Genomic DNA, 15,209 nt, shown 5'->3' on the forward strand with positions numbered 1-15,209 from the left:
TATATATATATATATATATGGAAGCCATTCCTGTCAGTCGTTCTCTCTGTCTCTCACATTCCCTGTGTGTCTATCCTCCCCTTCCCTGATATCAGCCACCCTCATTATGCTACATTTTCCTGAACCTAACACTTTTGCACCCCTCTCATTTTATCATGTAATAGCCCAACTTCCATAGTCAATCCATTATCGATCTATTGAGGTCCTGTTAGCCTATAACTGAACTGGATGTTAGTGCAACATGTATACAAAGTTTTGTGAAGATTGGTTCCCTGGTTTGGATAGCAAGATGGTAACAGACAGACAGACAGACAGCCACAAATTGCCAGTTATATATAAGATATATATATATATATATATATATATATATATATATCATCATCGGATGATTGGACGATTTGACTGAGGACTGGTGAACTAGATGGCTACACCAGACTCCAATCTGATCTGGCAGAGTTTCTACAGCTGGATGCCCTTCCTAACGCCAACCAAGAGTGTAGTGGGTGCTTTTTACGTGCCACCAACAGGAGGGCCAGTCTGGTGGTACTGGCAACGGCCACGCTCAAATGGTGTTTCTTTATGTTTCACGCACATAGATAGATAGATAGATAGATAGATAGATAGATAGATAGATAGATATACAAGGGGTGCAAAAGTAGATATACAGTAAGTATCACATCAATGTTATAATGTTTAATTCATTAAAATTATTAGCGCATTAAATTAGTTAGTTTCATTTTTTATATTTTCAGAGTAATTAATCATGATAATACATTCATTATAACTATAGTAATACTTTTATCATGATTTTTAATTATTTTGATAAAAATAAATGAGTACTGTACTTGTTATTCTTTTTTCATAAATATTTACCTACTTTCTGAACTTTGCCCAGGCTATTCTTATTCTAGTGGTAACACTCTCTGAGTATCCATCTACAGACTTGGTCACCTAGGTAGTGGAAGCTATCAACAACTTCTAGTTTCTCCCCCTGGCATGTGATGGTGTCTGTTTTCTAAGCATCTGTGGTGTTTATTACCCCTGTGCATCTACTGCACGTGAAAGCTGTCTTCCCAGTTAATTTTCCTTTGATGTTGCTGCACCTCTGATGTGTCCATAGCTAACACTGGGTACATCTTATGAAGTTTCTACCTACACCTTTTCTACAGATCAAGCAGAGCCACCTACCTGAAGGGGTGTGTGATGTGTTCACCTTCCTACTTACTAAAACTTTGGTCTTTGCAACATTGACTCTAAGGCCCTTCGATTCTAAATCTTGCTTCCACACTTAAAGTTTCTTCTCTAGTTCTGGTAGTGATTATGCTATGAGGGCCAGGTCATCAGCATATAGGAGCTCCCAGGGGCAACCTGCCCAACCCATGCCAGCATGGAAAGCGGACGTTAAACGATGATGATAATGATATTGAAAAACAGACATATGATGATTATTTATATATATATATATATATATAGATAGACAGAGAGAGAGAGAGAGAGAGAGAGAGAGAGAGAGAGAGAGAGAGAGAGAGAGAGAGAGAGAGAGAGAGAGAGAGAGAGAGAGAGAGAGAGAGAGAGTAGGGGCGAAAAGAGGAAAGTGAGGAAAGGAGAGGAGGAAGATAAAAAGAAATACTTCAAAAACAAAAAGAAGTATGTGTACGTATGTAATTGTATGTGCAAATGTATGTGTGTAAGATGAGAGGTAGATATGGTGCGAATTATTATCAGTGTTAGAAATATTCCAAATATATCAATACATCAAAGACTTTTTATCTTATTGCTGAATTTAATCAGGTTGACCTCCAACATTAGAATGGGAGAATGGTGGAATGGTAAAGAGAAGTTATTTACAGCAGTTCTGTATGCAGCATTCTTAGAAGCCAATAAAATGGTCCACACAACTGAGATACATTTCTGATTCCTGAAAATTCCACAAGATTTTTAGATTTTTTTTTTCCCACTTCTTAATTGTTTATTTTTATGAGACTAACTAAGCTTTTAGAACTGACCTGTTAAAATCATAGGCATTGTCTGTCCCTGCTCTTTCTAAGCATTTTAGAGGAACTTGACTTACTAGAAGTACTAGCTAAATTTCATTTATATAGAAGATTCATTAGATAACATAGACCTACAGACTCTAAAATACACAAGATGATCATAGTTGGAATGTCTCTGATCATGGATATCGTCTTTGGGGGCTGTCTGAGAGCTAAATAACAGCAACTTATTACAAAAATGAGGAGTATGAAAATGAGAAGTACAAAGAATATGCACTTTTATAACAAAATAGAGAAATAGTGATATAATTGCCCTCAATGAAGCATATAGAGGATAGCCAGTGGGTAAAGAAGTGCCAAGCACTCCAAGTGAATGGAACTTGTATCTGAGTAAGAGGCAAGCAAAATATAGTAGGATGAAGTAGTGAAAACTGATCTCAAGAAGCAGAACATCACAAAAGGAAATAACAAGAGACCATAATTTGTGGTGAAGCACCATGCTGGAGAAGACCCACTTAACCCATGTAAGCATGAAAAAAAAAAGAAGAAAATAGAAAAACTGACAAAAATGATGGTAGTGATGGAGATTGGGAACTACATTTGGCTTTCTTGCAACCATTACTTCATATTACGTTGCCATAAACTGCTCTCCTCTCTCTTTTCATTACTCTCTTATCTATCATAGCCCCCCACCACCACCACCTTTCCTACCAATTCCTCTCCCCCCTATCACTATTTCTTTACCCATCATGCTATCATGTGTGTTGTGAGGAATGGTATCACATTAGAACTGTCTAGGTTTAATTCCCACCCCCCATATTTATTGCTATTCATCTCTCTCTCTCTCACACACACACACACACACACACACACACACACACACACACACACACACACACACACACACACACACACACACTCTTTCAGTACTTCCTCTTCCATCATCATGTTTCACTTTCACTCCTCTCACACAGGACCCTTTATTGTTTCACTAAGATAGGTGTAAGGAGTGGGGGAATTATCCTCAAACTGGAGACCTGGCCCAATTGTTTTCCACAAAAAGAGTAAACTCCTCTAAAAGCATCCAAGAACCAGATGGTGACATTAAACTGGACAATAAATTGTCCACCATACATGTCTGGACAAGATACTTTCATCAGTTTACCTAACTGAATCTAAAATGAGATTTGCCATTAACTTGTATAACAACAGAATGTTTAGAGACAAATTCCAAGTGTTTAAGCCCCACAAGTTCAGAGAATTATTATGTGTAGCAGAATTGGATTTCTCTAATAAAACCAAGTAGGAACCAAAGTAAGAAATAACAGGTCTCTTTGAGATTGTTTCAAAACTTCAAAGATTAAAAAAAAAAAAAAGAATGGTGCAAAGAACAAGAAGTGACTATGTCAGTTATTTCAATGAAGTTTAGTTGGATTAGAACTTACTCAGATGATCTGAAGGAACATTAAGAATACAAATGTTAAGCTGCTATGTATAAAGACAGAAATGGTTCTGGTAATGGTAAGATCAATGTGAGAGACAGTACATCCTCTGGTAAACATGATTCCTGTTTAAACAAGCAACACACATATACCAGCAATACAAATAAACAAAACATTTTAAAATTTACACAACTAATATGTGTGTGTGTGTGTGTGTGCACGTGCATGTGTGTATGCTGACTCACATCAGCAGTACTATCATCTTTATTCATTTCCTTTTTTTTTTTTTTCTTTTTGAGGAAATACACTAGAAGAAACTGCAAAATGGTTTCTTTCTAAGTTTTTCAGTTGTTGGTCATTTCCTATGCTAATTTCAATTTACAACATTCCTAGATACACTTGGCCTACTTCAGACCTAAGAAACTTCTTCAATATCAAAATATTTCTTTATCTAATTCTCATTTCTCATCACATGACTCTTGCAGACAGAATCTTGTGCTTCTAAAAGCAAAGAAAAAAAAAAGACTACCACTTTCTCAACTGACCTAAATTCCATCTGTGAACTTTTCAAAATAAAACAGCTGTATGAAGAACCAAAACAAGAGCACTAGACATAACCAAACCTAATTATTTGTAAAATCAAAATGTTACTCACGGTCTCAGTCTGCAACTAATCATGTTTTCAAAACTTCTACACAATATCAAAAGTGTCTTACCTGAAAATAAGGAAGAAAAAAAAATATTAATTGAGCTTCATTTATTTTTATCATTAAATTTAAGAAACCATATAGGTGCAGACATGGCTGTGTGGTAAGAAACTTACTTCCTAACCACATGGTTCCAAGGTTCAGTACCACTACATGGCACCTTGGGCAAGTGTCTTCTTCTATAATCTGGCCACAGTTTAGTGAGTGAAACAAGTAAAAGAATACACAATAATTATACAAGATTTCATTTTTCTTTTCCATAAGACTTTCAGATTGAAATGCAAATTAATAAAACTAAGAAGTTTACATAAACCAAAATTCTGCTAGTTGAAGGATACCAAAAACTGTTTTAACCTTAAAATATAAATTAAAAATTCACACTTAAAAAAACTTTTAAAGCCTAATTTTTTCCATCAATTTTGAATTTATCATCTAAATTTCAGTCTTAGTTTCAATTTGAACTTGGATTTTCTCCACCACATAATTTAAAAAGAAAAAAATGGGTTTTATCATTTTAAGATTTCAAACTGAAAAAAATAATTAGAAAAATAAAAGTTAATTTCAATGTTTGGGTAGTACAGCGAAGTGACATTTTAAGGTATTATTTCATCTGAGTAGCTGAGATGAGTAATTTCTCTGAAACATTTCTTCAGATTAGACAGACAGACTCACTCTCACTCTATTTATCTATTATTTCCAGACCATTTTACATATGCTGTATGTTAGGATCTGAAAATATATAAAAGACATTCTGCAATAGAATCAACTAGTGAAATATGCTTTTCTTGAGAATGAAGTGGCCAGAAAGATAATTTATGTTACAGTTTTTTAAACATTATAATCTGAAGACAAAAAATAATATATATTTCTATTTTATTTCTTTTTTTTTTTATGATAGTAGATAATGAATAGTAGATTTACAAAACACAGTGCATTGGACAACATCTTTTTAGAATTTAGTTACAGCCCTGAGTTCCAGTTACAGTACTGAGTTCCAACTCCAGAGAGTCAACATTGCTATCCAAAACCAGTAATAAATTGGAACTTTACATAATCACTCTTTTTCCCCACTCTAAAATTTATGATCTTATACCTATGTTAGAAATTATTATTAGCATGAGATCACTCATTAGTATTCTCCAGTTCCTGGCCTATAGACATGCTATCTAGTCTTTGCCTTTTCTATTGCTACTATGATGGCCTCGGCTTCTCAAAGCTTGTTGGTTTCACACCACATTCATTTAGGCACTTCTGACTCATTTCTTCTCTTGTTATCCATATCAAACACAACAGACCCCTTAAGATCCAGCACAAAACACTATGCCTGTTCTTCTCAGACTGTCAGCCCTATGGAATTTCTTGTCTTGCATGTATCTTTTCCTGCAGTTACTGACTTGCAGTAGTTCAAGAGGAACATTAAACATTAATGGCATCAACACAACCAATCATGGAGAATTTGCACAGGCCATGGGCTCAGTTCCTTACTTTAGATCCAAGGTTCTCAAACTCCCCCCCCACCCCCACCCATGGTCACATAATACCCCCAGCGCCCCCCTACTTTTATGTATAAATAAATATTTTATAATTTACTAATTTATATATACTATGAATCATTTGATATAATTTGTATACAATACTATAATAATAAATTCATAGCATCCCCCAGTCTATTGCCTTCCTCCCAATGCCTCCTTTTTCTCTAAGCATTTTGGAGCATTAAGTTCAACCCTGAGAAAACTATCATACCAGCTGTAGTAACTGTATTAACCCAGCAGCATGACAAACTGAGTTAACCCAGCTGTGACAGTCTAGGTTAACCCACTTGTTTGACAGAATTAACTTCTGCTTGATCAGGTTTGACAGAGCTAAATTAGGACCTGAAGAATGTCTCACTTTCACTCACACACACACACACACACACACACACACACACCTTATTGACATTAAGCAAACTTTAGAGAAATTAGCAAAGCAGATAGTGATGATGATTTTCACATTTCCAAAGAAACCTCTGGATTATTCCCATTTTTTCTTTAATGCAAACCAAGCAGTAAAATATAAGTTACATTATTTTCACTTATAACCAACTTATATATATATATATACCTTGGTATACACACACTCACACAGATATATGTGTGTGTGTGTATGTGTGTGTGTATACACACACATACATATAAATATACACACACACACATACATATAAATACATACACACATCCAGCTGTCATAAGAATGATATATTACTGCTATTTTATTTCATTATTTTAATCAATGCACTATGCTAATTATTTTTAGAAATAAGCTTTTTCTTTTCCTTGAAATCAAAATTTGGAAGAGAATTCATACATCTCTCCTCCTCTTGTCCACCCCACCATATCAGGGTGAAAGTGGAATATAAGTAAAGACTTAAGGCAGTAAATAGGGTTTATTAATGTTAAATCAGTCTAAAATAGAAGTATTCTCCTCCCCCAATCTCTCCATCTCTCCCTATCAAGCTGTCTTCCCAGCTCTCTCTCTCTCTCTCTACCTAGCTCTCTTTTTCTCTCTATCTACCAAGCTCTATCGTTTTCTCTACCTACTTCTCTTTATATATCCCTTTAAATCAAGGTCAAACTTCAGAGGCAATGGGCAAATCCCTTTAGGAAATAATGATATATTATTAAGTAAGAACTTACATTTTAAGACATTTAATACTGTAAAAAAAAAAGAGTCAATTATCATCATCATCATCATCATCATCTTTGTCACCATTAAAAAACAAAAATTAGCAAATTAATTTTGAAATATTGAGGAAAACGATTCTTGCAGAAACATGGTACTGCATGGGACAAGTACTTATTCATAGTATGTGAGTGTACTTAAGTGTATGTGTATGAGTGTGCCTATGTGTGAGAGGAGAATATATGTCAGTATATATGCAAGGATGTGTGCATGGGTGTGTGTTTAATTGAGCATGTTTACATTTGTAAATAAATGTGTGTGTGTGTGTGTAAATATGTGTGTGTGGATATACATGTATGTTTGTATTAGTTTAAATAATTTGAGTGCAAACTAAGAGGAAGTTGTAAATTGGTAAATTTAAGGAATCAACTCAACAGTTGCAGTCTCACAAGAAATACGATAATTTCTTTCCATTTAAGAGACTTCCTAAGCCAAAAGAATATTTTTCATTTAAATCCTTTTTTCTTTTTTTGAAGTGAAGCAAAAAACAAAAACAAAAAAAGTAAAAATTGTGGCAATTGCTAAAATTTTGAAGATATTTCCAAAGATAATTTTACTAAAATTTTCTCCATTTTTTTTCCAAAATTGAATATCATTAGAAAAAATAAAACCACAAAAATTCTATGAGTCACCCAAATTTGAGATGATAGGAAGCTGGTTTACTTAGCATTAGTAAATATCTGAAACTTTGTGGTGGGGTCTAAAAATAAGGGACAGAGAATGATCTAGTCCATGTGCAAATGAGGTCAAAGAGGGTAAAATAGTAGTGCCAGTCATAATTTATCAGAGAGTAGACATTGTTCAGGTTTGATAAGGATGGCATCTAGCTGTAAAGACACTGGATACAGTGGAAAAGTGGGGGGGGGGTATACGCACAGGTGTGGCTGTGTGGAAAGAAGCTTACTTCCCAACCACATGATTCCAGGTTCAGTCCTACTGTGTGGAACCGTGGGCAAGTGTTTTCTATTATAGCCTTGGGCTGACCAAGCCTTTGTGAGTGAATCTGGTAGACAGAAACTGAAAGATGGCCATCATGTGTGTGTGTGTGTGTGTGTGTCTTTGTGTCTGTATTTACCCACCACCACTGCTTGACAACCACTGTTGGTGTGTTTAAATCTTGGAGATGTTAGACATTATAAACAATAAATCAATAAATTAGGTACTAATATCATAGTAGATTTAATTAATTTTTCTCAATTAGAAACATGCTTCAGTCTCTGGACCACAGATGAGCTGTCACTTCTTACTGTCTCTTTCATCACTATTATAACAACTTCTGTCCCTTGGAGCTGACTGGTCTCCTGCCTCATCCATTCAGGCACTCCCAACCCACTTGTCTCTCCATCTTTTTGTTATTATTGTTGTGTCCAACTCCACCAGCTGCACACTAACCACTATGCTCAATCCTTCTGCCTTAGAACATCATTTCTCTGGAAATTTTACTCTGTTCGTGTCTTTCTTGCAGGTGTTGGCCTTCAACATTTTAAATATAACCAGATCACTGATCTTGGATGACTTACAAAGGTCATGAGTACTGCCCCTTTCACCAAATTCAGCAAGTAAAAGAAATTATGTATCAATAGATGTTATCTGAGATATTCAACAACACTACAACCACCACTGCAGACACCAATACATTCAACAATACCAACAGAGATACTAATAAAATACAGACAACAATCCCACATTCACTAATACAGACATTACTGTACATATATTCAACATAATTATTATAGACTCTTCTTTAAACGTATGCCACAAGGCAACATAATAAAAGAATATAACATAACCCAAATTAAACAACTGAAATAGATAACATGATCAATTCACAACATGGATGCAAATGACTGCACTGAACTACCATACTACTCATAAACCATGCCCATCCCTGGTGAAACATGCCCAAGCAATCACACTGCAACTCCATACTCCATATGATAAAGCACTGCATGCTGAAGTACTACTTAGTATGGTTCTCAACCACATTGAAGTTTGGTACATCAGGAGTAATTTGACTGACTACCTACATACTGTAGCTCTGTTTAGTCAGGGCTCAACAGGGTTACACAACTACAGTCAGAGGCATAGTTGTGGGGTTAAAAAGCTTGTTTTGCAACAATGTGGTTTCAAGTTCAGTGCTACTGTGTAGCACCTTGAGCAAGTTCTACTATAACCATAGGCTCACCAATGCCTTGTGAGTGAATTTGGTAGACAGAAACTGTCTAGAAGCCTGTTGTATAAATGCACATATATGTATGTTTGTGCATGACTGTGTTTGTGATCCATCTCCACTGCTTGACAACTGATGTTGGTTTGTTTACACCTGCATAACTTAGCAATTCAGCAAAAGAGATCAATAGAATAAAAAAATAAGTCCCCCAGCATTGCTCCAGTCCAATGACTGAAAAAAGTAAAAGATAAAAGAGGATGCAAAAAGTAAGGACAAAGTATGCACTGTTGATCACTCAACTGTCCATTTGGAATTCTCAGTTCAGTCACTGACACAGTATCAAGAAATCAGAACAAATAATAGAAGCACCAATAACAAACTGTGTCTATCACACCAACTTTATGGAACTATGAAAATGGTATATTTATTTTCAAACACTTTCGAAAATATCTGCAGGAAAAAAAAATACAAAACAAAATAAAAAGCAAATTTTCTCTACTGGATGTTAATCAATCATAGATAACTTATCTGAAAATGACATTGTACCTATATACCTTCTGGTAAACTGAAGTAAATTAGAGTACTATACTTGTTACTGACAACTAGGTGAACTGAGTTGACATAAAATAGTTACTTTATTCACTGACTCAACAAAATACTGGCACTTGAACCATGGAGCAAGTAATGCAATCATTCATTCAGATATTTTTACCTCTAAAACTGGAATCATTGAAGTAGGTACACATCATATAGCAATTTCAAACAAATGGTTTCTTCTGCTTAGCTAAGACGTTTTGCTGTGCTCTTCTCTAAATCACATTAACAAAAGCACTGAAAAGGATACTGTCACAGACAAAATATGTGACTAAACGGTTTCACTAGACAAATATATAGATTAATGTGCATTCTGATATCATTACAGATAAGCTGAGAGAGTAAAATGATGTGGGTTACAGACTCCAAACATAATTGTTCTGCAATCAAACATGTTCCTTAGACAACAGGCTCAAAGGCATTAAGATAAACAGAAGGAAACGATTTCCTTGTAAAATGAAAATATCTCAAGTTTTTCTGATAGTGTCTACATACAAAAGGTGAAAGCAAAAAATGATGCACAAGAGCACCATGGAAAGTTAAATATGTTTGGATTTTTCATTAGAATTGGCAAGGAATTTCATCTTAGTGGAAAGTGAAAAATAGTTATGAGTGTATTCAACAGAAAAATTGTTCAAACGAAAGAATTTTGACGTCTTGTGGATAGTTAGGATTATCAGATTGCAAAGTGGTACATGAACAAATTTTTAGATTATGCATTAGTGACTTGTTTTTTTCTAAGTCATTGCTTATTTAAATGTTGAAACAACTATGATTACGAGCACTCAGAGAGTTACGACAGAATTCATATCTTATTTAACAAGATTAGATGCCAACATATTTACATAGACTAATGCTAAAATCCAATAACCTTATGTGATAAGGGAAAATACTATTTTAATCCCACATTAACATAGAGTCAGCTTTCTGAATTTTTAAAGTTTTCTTTCAGGTTTATTTTTTGTCTTTCTTTTTCCTTACCAAAGGAATTTTACTCAAGGAAAACAACACCCTAGCTTTACCAATGCCATAAGAATATCAGTTCCTTGCACCCGAAATGTCTCACTAGAAGAACAACTTTCTCCTTTCTCTTTCCTTTTTAATAACATCTAGCCAAAAGTTTAAACAAACCTGCTTTTCCCAAGAGAGAATATCTCAATTTCTCTTCAAAACAATTATAAGTATCCATCATGTTTCTATTGTTCTAAGCTATAAAATAGCAAAATATTTTTTCATGCTGGCACCAAAAAAAAAATTTGCATCAATTGTCTGGTTTTCTATAAATTTTAATTTGTATAACTTTTATTTCATTCCTTTACTTGTTTTAGTTGTTGGACTGTAGCCATGTTGGAGGGCCACCTTCAAGGATTTATAGTTGATCAACTCAACCCTAGTACTTATTTTTGCATCTAATACTTATGCTATCATTTTTTTTTTTTTTTTGCTAAACCACTAAGTTACATGGCCATAAACAAACTAGCATAAGATGTCAAGAGATGAAATGAGAGACAAACATAAACAGAAAGAAACACACACATACACACACGTGTACATATAGGTATAAGTGTTTATGATGTTCATGTATGTGCATAAAGCTGGACTTTGGCACAGTTTGTCTACTAAATTCACTACAAGACATTGGTTGACTAAGACTTTAGTAATAGACATTTGCCCAAGGTACTGTGTGGTGGAACTGAACTCAAAGCCATATGGTTGCAAAGTGAACTTCTTAACCACACAGCTATACCTAGAAAACATTTTATAAAATTTCACATTTGAACATTTTTTAAAATTCTATGTTTAGTAATAAATGTAAAATTCCACAAGTCTCAACAAAGAGGAAACCTGTGTATGATCACTTAACCTGTTAGAAATACCAACCAAATCTCCTTCAAATCACACCCGAATCTTAAAAAAAAAAAAAAAAAAGAAGGATACATTGAATAATGTAGTCTGAGATACACAGAAAATAATGTCGGACGGAAAATAGTCATGATCATCCTAGTTCTGCTGGATTAGTAGAGCTGACCTGGGGTTAAACAACAAAAACACCTACGATTACAAGCTGCCTGGACAATGAAAAAGGGAACAACAGAGAGGACATAGAAAGTAACAGGGAATAATGGGGGTCATATTGTAGCAAACAGTAAATAATAGTTAAAGAAAGCAAAAATGACAATGACAACAAAGATGAGGATAATGGTGGGGGTTTAAAGTGGTGGTGGTGATGATGATGATGCACTTGATTTTGTTTAGCCTTCAAATCAACCTTGACTGAACAAACCCATGATCATAAGTATTCCAACCATGACCATCCCATCTGTTTAAATGTATCTGGTACTATATTACCCAATGAATCTTTTTTTTTTCTTTTTTAAGGCTGTGGGCTGTGATTTCTAACAGGGCAAACAATCACAGAATGAGAAAAGTGATTGTTATGTTTTGTTGGTGGTGGTGTGGTAATAGTGAAGGGAGTGCTTTCTTATGATACATATCAATACACCTCCAATTAAAAGTTCTCTAAAGACCAAGAACTGTCTGCAGAAGGAACTGATTTGATTGTCAAAAAGTCAAAGCAAACACAAACTTGAAGTTCTCATAACTGAAGTTAGGTGGACAATGAACTTATAAACGTGAAATATGATGAATGTTACACATTTATTACATATGAATGTGTTATACACAGTACTATTATGAATATAAATATTACACATATGTACAAATATTATGTACGAACAGACAACACCAGTAGCTGTAGAGTTATTACACATGTTATATATGAATGTGTAATATACAACACCAGTATTTAAATCGAGATATATGTAAATATTATGCAATAGATAAATGCCAACATCTGAAAATGATAATAATGGTTGGTTTATTATATATTTATCAAAACTAGAGTTGTTGAAAGTTATCATTAAAAGAAATTAAAAACAACATAGAATGGAGACCTATAAATGAAGATTGACTGATTAACTACAGGTGTTTAGAGTTTACGTAGAAATACAACTGATGTCCCTCAGAACACTTCCTGGACAGTACAATCTAGCATTATGAAGGCAGCAGGAAAACTGCTATGATTCCAGAAAGATATTTTCTATAAGAAGAGGTGTTCCAATCTTTTGAGGAATTATCACTAACACACCTTTGGCTTAGATTGCACAAACATTATCTCAAGATTTTTCTAATTAAAGGAAGTTTTGATTAATTTGGTATTATATTGAAAATAGAAGGCACTAATCTAAATTTCTAACTGAGGCTTAATTTTCTTGCAAATTCAATAAGTAGCAACAAGGAGATTAAAAGTACCGTTAGATGTAAAAATATACACTTTGAATCAAATTACTATTTTGATATACCACATTAAATTCTGATGATTAATTTTCTCATTATAGAGAACAACTTACCATGTTACACCGAAACTCACATTTTTTTCTCACTATAAGATTAAAATTTCATCAATGCATCTTACTTGCGGTTGATTTAGAGTATTGGGTTTGACATAAGTGCCAAATTTTACTCCAACCATTCATTGTTTCCTTGGTTATGGCAGCTAACTCTGCTCACCTTAGGCTATCTGACTAAGTATTCAATCTACATTGTAGTTGTAGCTAGTCTGCTTTAGTGAACATTGAAATATTTAAGACTTTAAATATATAGTTTCTATGCTCAAAGAGTGGGAAAGAAATTTATTGAATATCTGTTGTACTTTAATAACAACCTACATTTTATTCCTGGATTAAATTCAAGATATGTTACTTACCTGTGTTAACTATTCAGGTGTGTTGCATATCTTAGCTATAATAATCTAAGTGAACTATCAGCATAGGTGTGCTACCTGCATTAATAGGTGAGTGAACTACCTATGTGTAAACTGTGATGCCACCTAAATAAGATGAGTAAACTGCCAGGTGTGTTACTTATGTCATCTCATAATGCAAGTGAACTATATGTTATCTATTCTAGGTAATAACTTGGGTTAAACATATAACTTAAATAAGAGAGAAGTTATACATGTATGTATGTGTGAATGTGCAGAATGATGATATTCCATGGTTTTGCTTGTTGCTGCCTGAGCAAAACAGTGATATGATGTCAATGTGGAATAAAAAAATTTAAAAAAACATAAAACTTACTGAAACAACTAAGAATTGATGATAGGAAGACCATCCCTTCACGCTTCACCCTGTTTCAAGTAAATTCCAATCCAACCCATAACAACATGGAAAAAGACAGACATGAAATGAATGAAGTCAATAAAGGTTTCCATGGGTGTCCAACTTGCTTAAAAACAACAGCTAAATCTCCTTTAAACCACAACATACTGTCTAATCAAAGGAAGAATATTTTGGGCAATGTAGTTTCAGATATACTATTTGAACTTTTGAAAGAATGGTCATAGTTGGAACACCTCTGATTATGGGTATGTCAAGTCAAAGAGTTGATCTGGAACTAAACAACAATAATTAAGGGAGACTACAAAAGGGAAATGTTTATGGTTTTCAATGAGAAATTTGGCTGTTTTGGTTTAGTAATAATTAGAACTAGCAGTTTAGTATACAAACTGGTGTGGGACTGAAAGTATTCCTCACAGATCATGAGTTCAGCTCTTGTCTGAGGGTTGGCTTAAGTATATAAACCACTTTGTTATACCAGCTATACTGATCACAGAAGCTTTAATGTGTTCTCTCAAACTGCAATAAATAACAACCAAATCTTTCAAATCACAGCTAATTATCTTTAAAAAAAGGCACCTTGGATAATGTAGTCCAATATATACTGTATCTGATGGAAAGATGAGATGGTTACAGCTGGAACGCTATTGTTCACTGATTGTCATGATTACAGTTGACTGTGGGCTGAACAACTATAACAACAAACCAACAATTCAATCACAGTATTTACAGAGAGTATATTCCTTTGCTAACCTCAGAATTTGACATCTGAATAGACATTGTTGACCCCACCCCACCCACCCCACGATACTCTTCTCATTATGAAACCCAGTATTAACTTACATACTGACCTTATTGTTGACCTCACTACCGACCTCAGTATTGAACCCCTCCATATTAATTTGGTTACTATTCTAAATACTCACTTCATTTCTGATCTCCATCACTGATCTCAGTATTGATCTAACTACTGACTGCAGTTCTATTTTCACAGCAACAAATGATATTCAGTTGTAAAATAGCAGTTCCAAGAATTCCATAAAATCTGACAATATCACTTTCAGAAGTTTCCTCACCACCACCACCACCACCACCAGCATCACCAATCTTTGGAAAATAATAAAATGAAACACAAATTTCTCACAAGTCAACACAAGTCAACTTGCTAAGAAATAACAAATAGCAGACACAGAGATTAATGTCAGATTAAAGTCAGCAGTAAGTCAATCTAAACAGTACATATTAAAGATAGAATTGTATTCTTAACCATACTTATGACAACCCCTAGGCACTGCAGGGCCACTTTACAAACAGTAGAAGTAAATAACAAAACAAACATAATTCTTCATTTTGTGTGTGTGTGTGTGTGTGTGTGTGTGTGTGTGTGTGTGCACGTGCGC

The 15,209-nt window shown here is 34.3% G+C and overlaps 1 protein-coding gene across 4 annotated transcripts in view; it reads right to left on the bottom strand.

Moving 5' to 3' along the window:
* LOC106878747 (protein bicaudal C homolog 1-B) overlaps positions 1–15,209 on the bottom strand; it is a 245,189-nt gene that overhangs the window by 160,759 nt on the left and 69,221 nt on the right. The window contains exon 2 of one of the 4 annotated variants that reach the window (XM_052968363.1): positions 4,092–4,152. The exons of the other annotated variants lie outside the window; for them this stretch is intronic. The gene's annotated coding sequence lies outside the window, so the exon portion shown is untranslated. The remainder of the gene's footprint in view (positions 1–4,091; positions 4,153–15,209) is intronic. 4 annotated transcript variants of the gene reach the window in all.

The sequence above is a fragment of the Octopus bimaculoides genome, chromosome 5 (assembly GCF_001194135.2).
Source record: "Octopus bimaculoides isolate UCB-OBI-ISO-001 chromosome 5, ASM119413v2, whole genome shotgun sequence".
Lineage (NCBI taxonomy): Eukaryota > Metazoa > Mollusca > Cephalopoda > Octopoda > Octopodidae > Octopus > Octopus bimaculoides.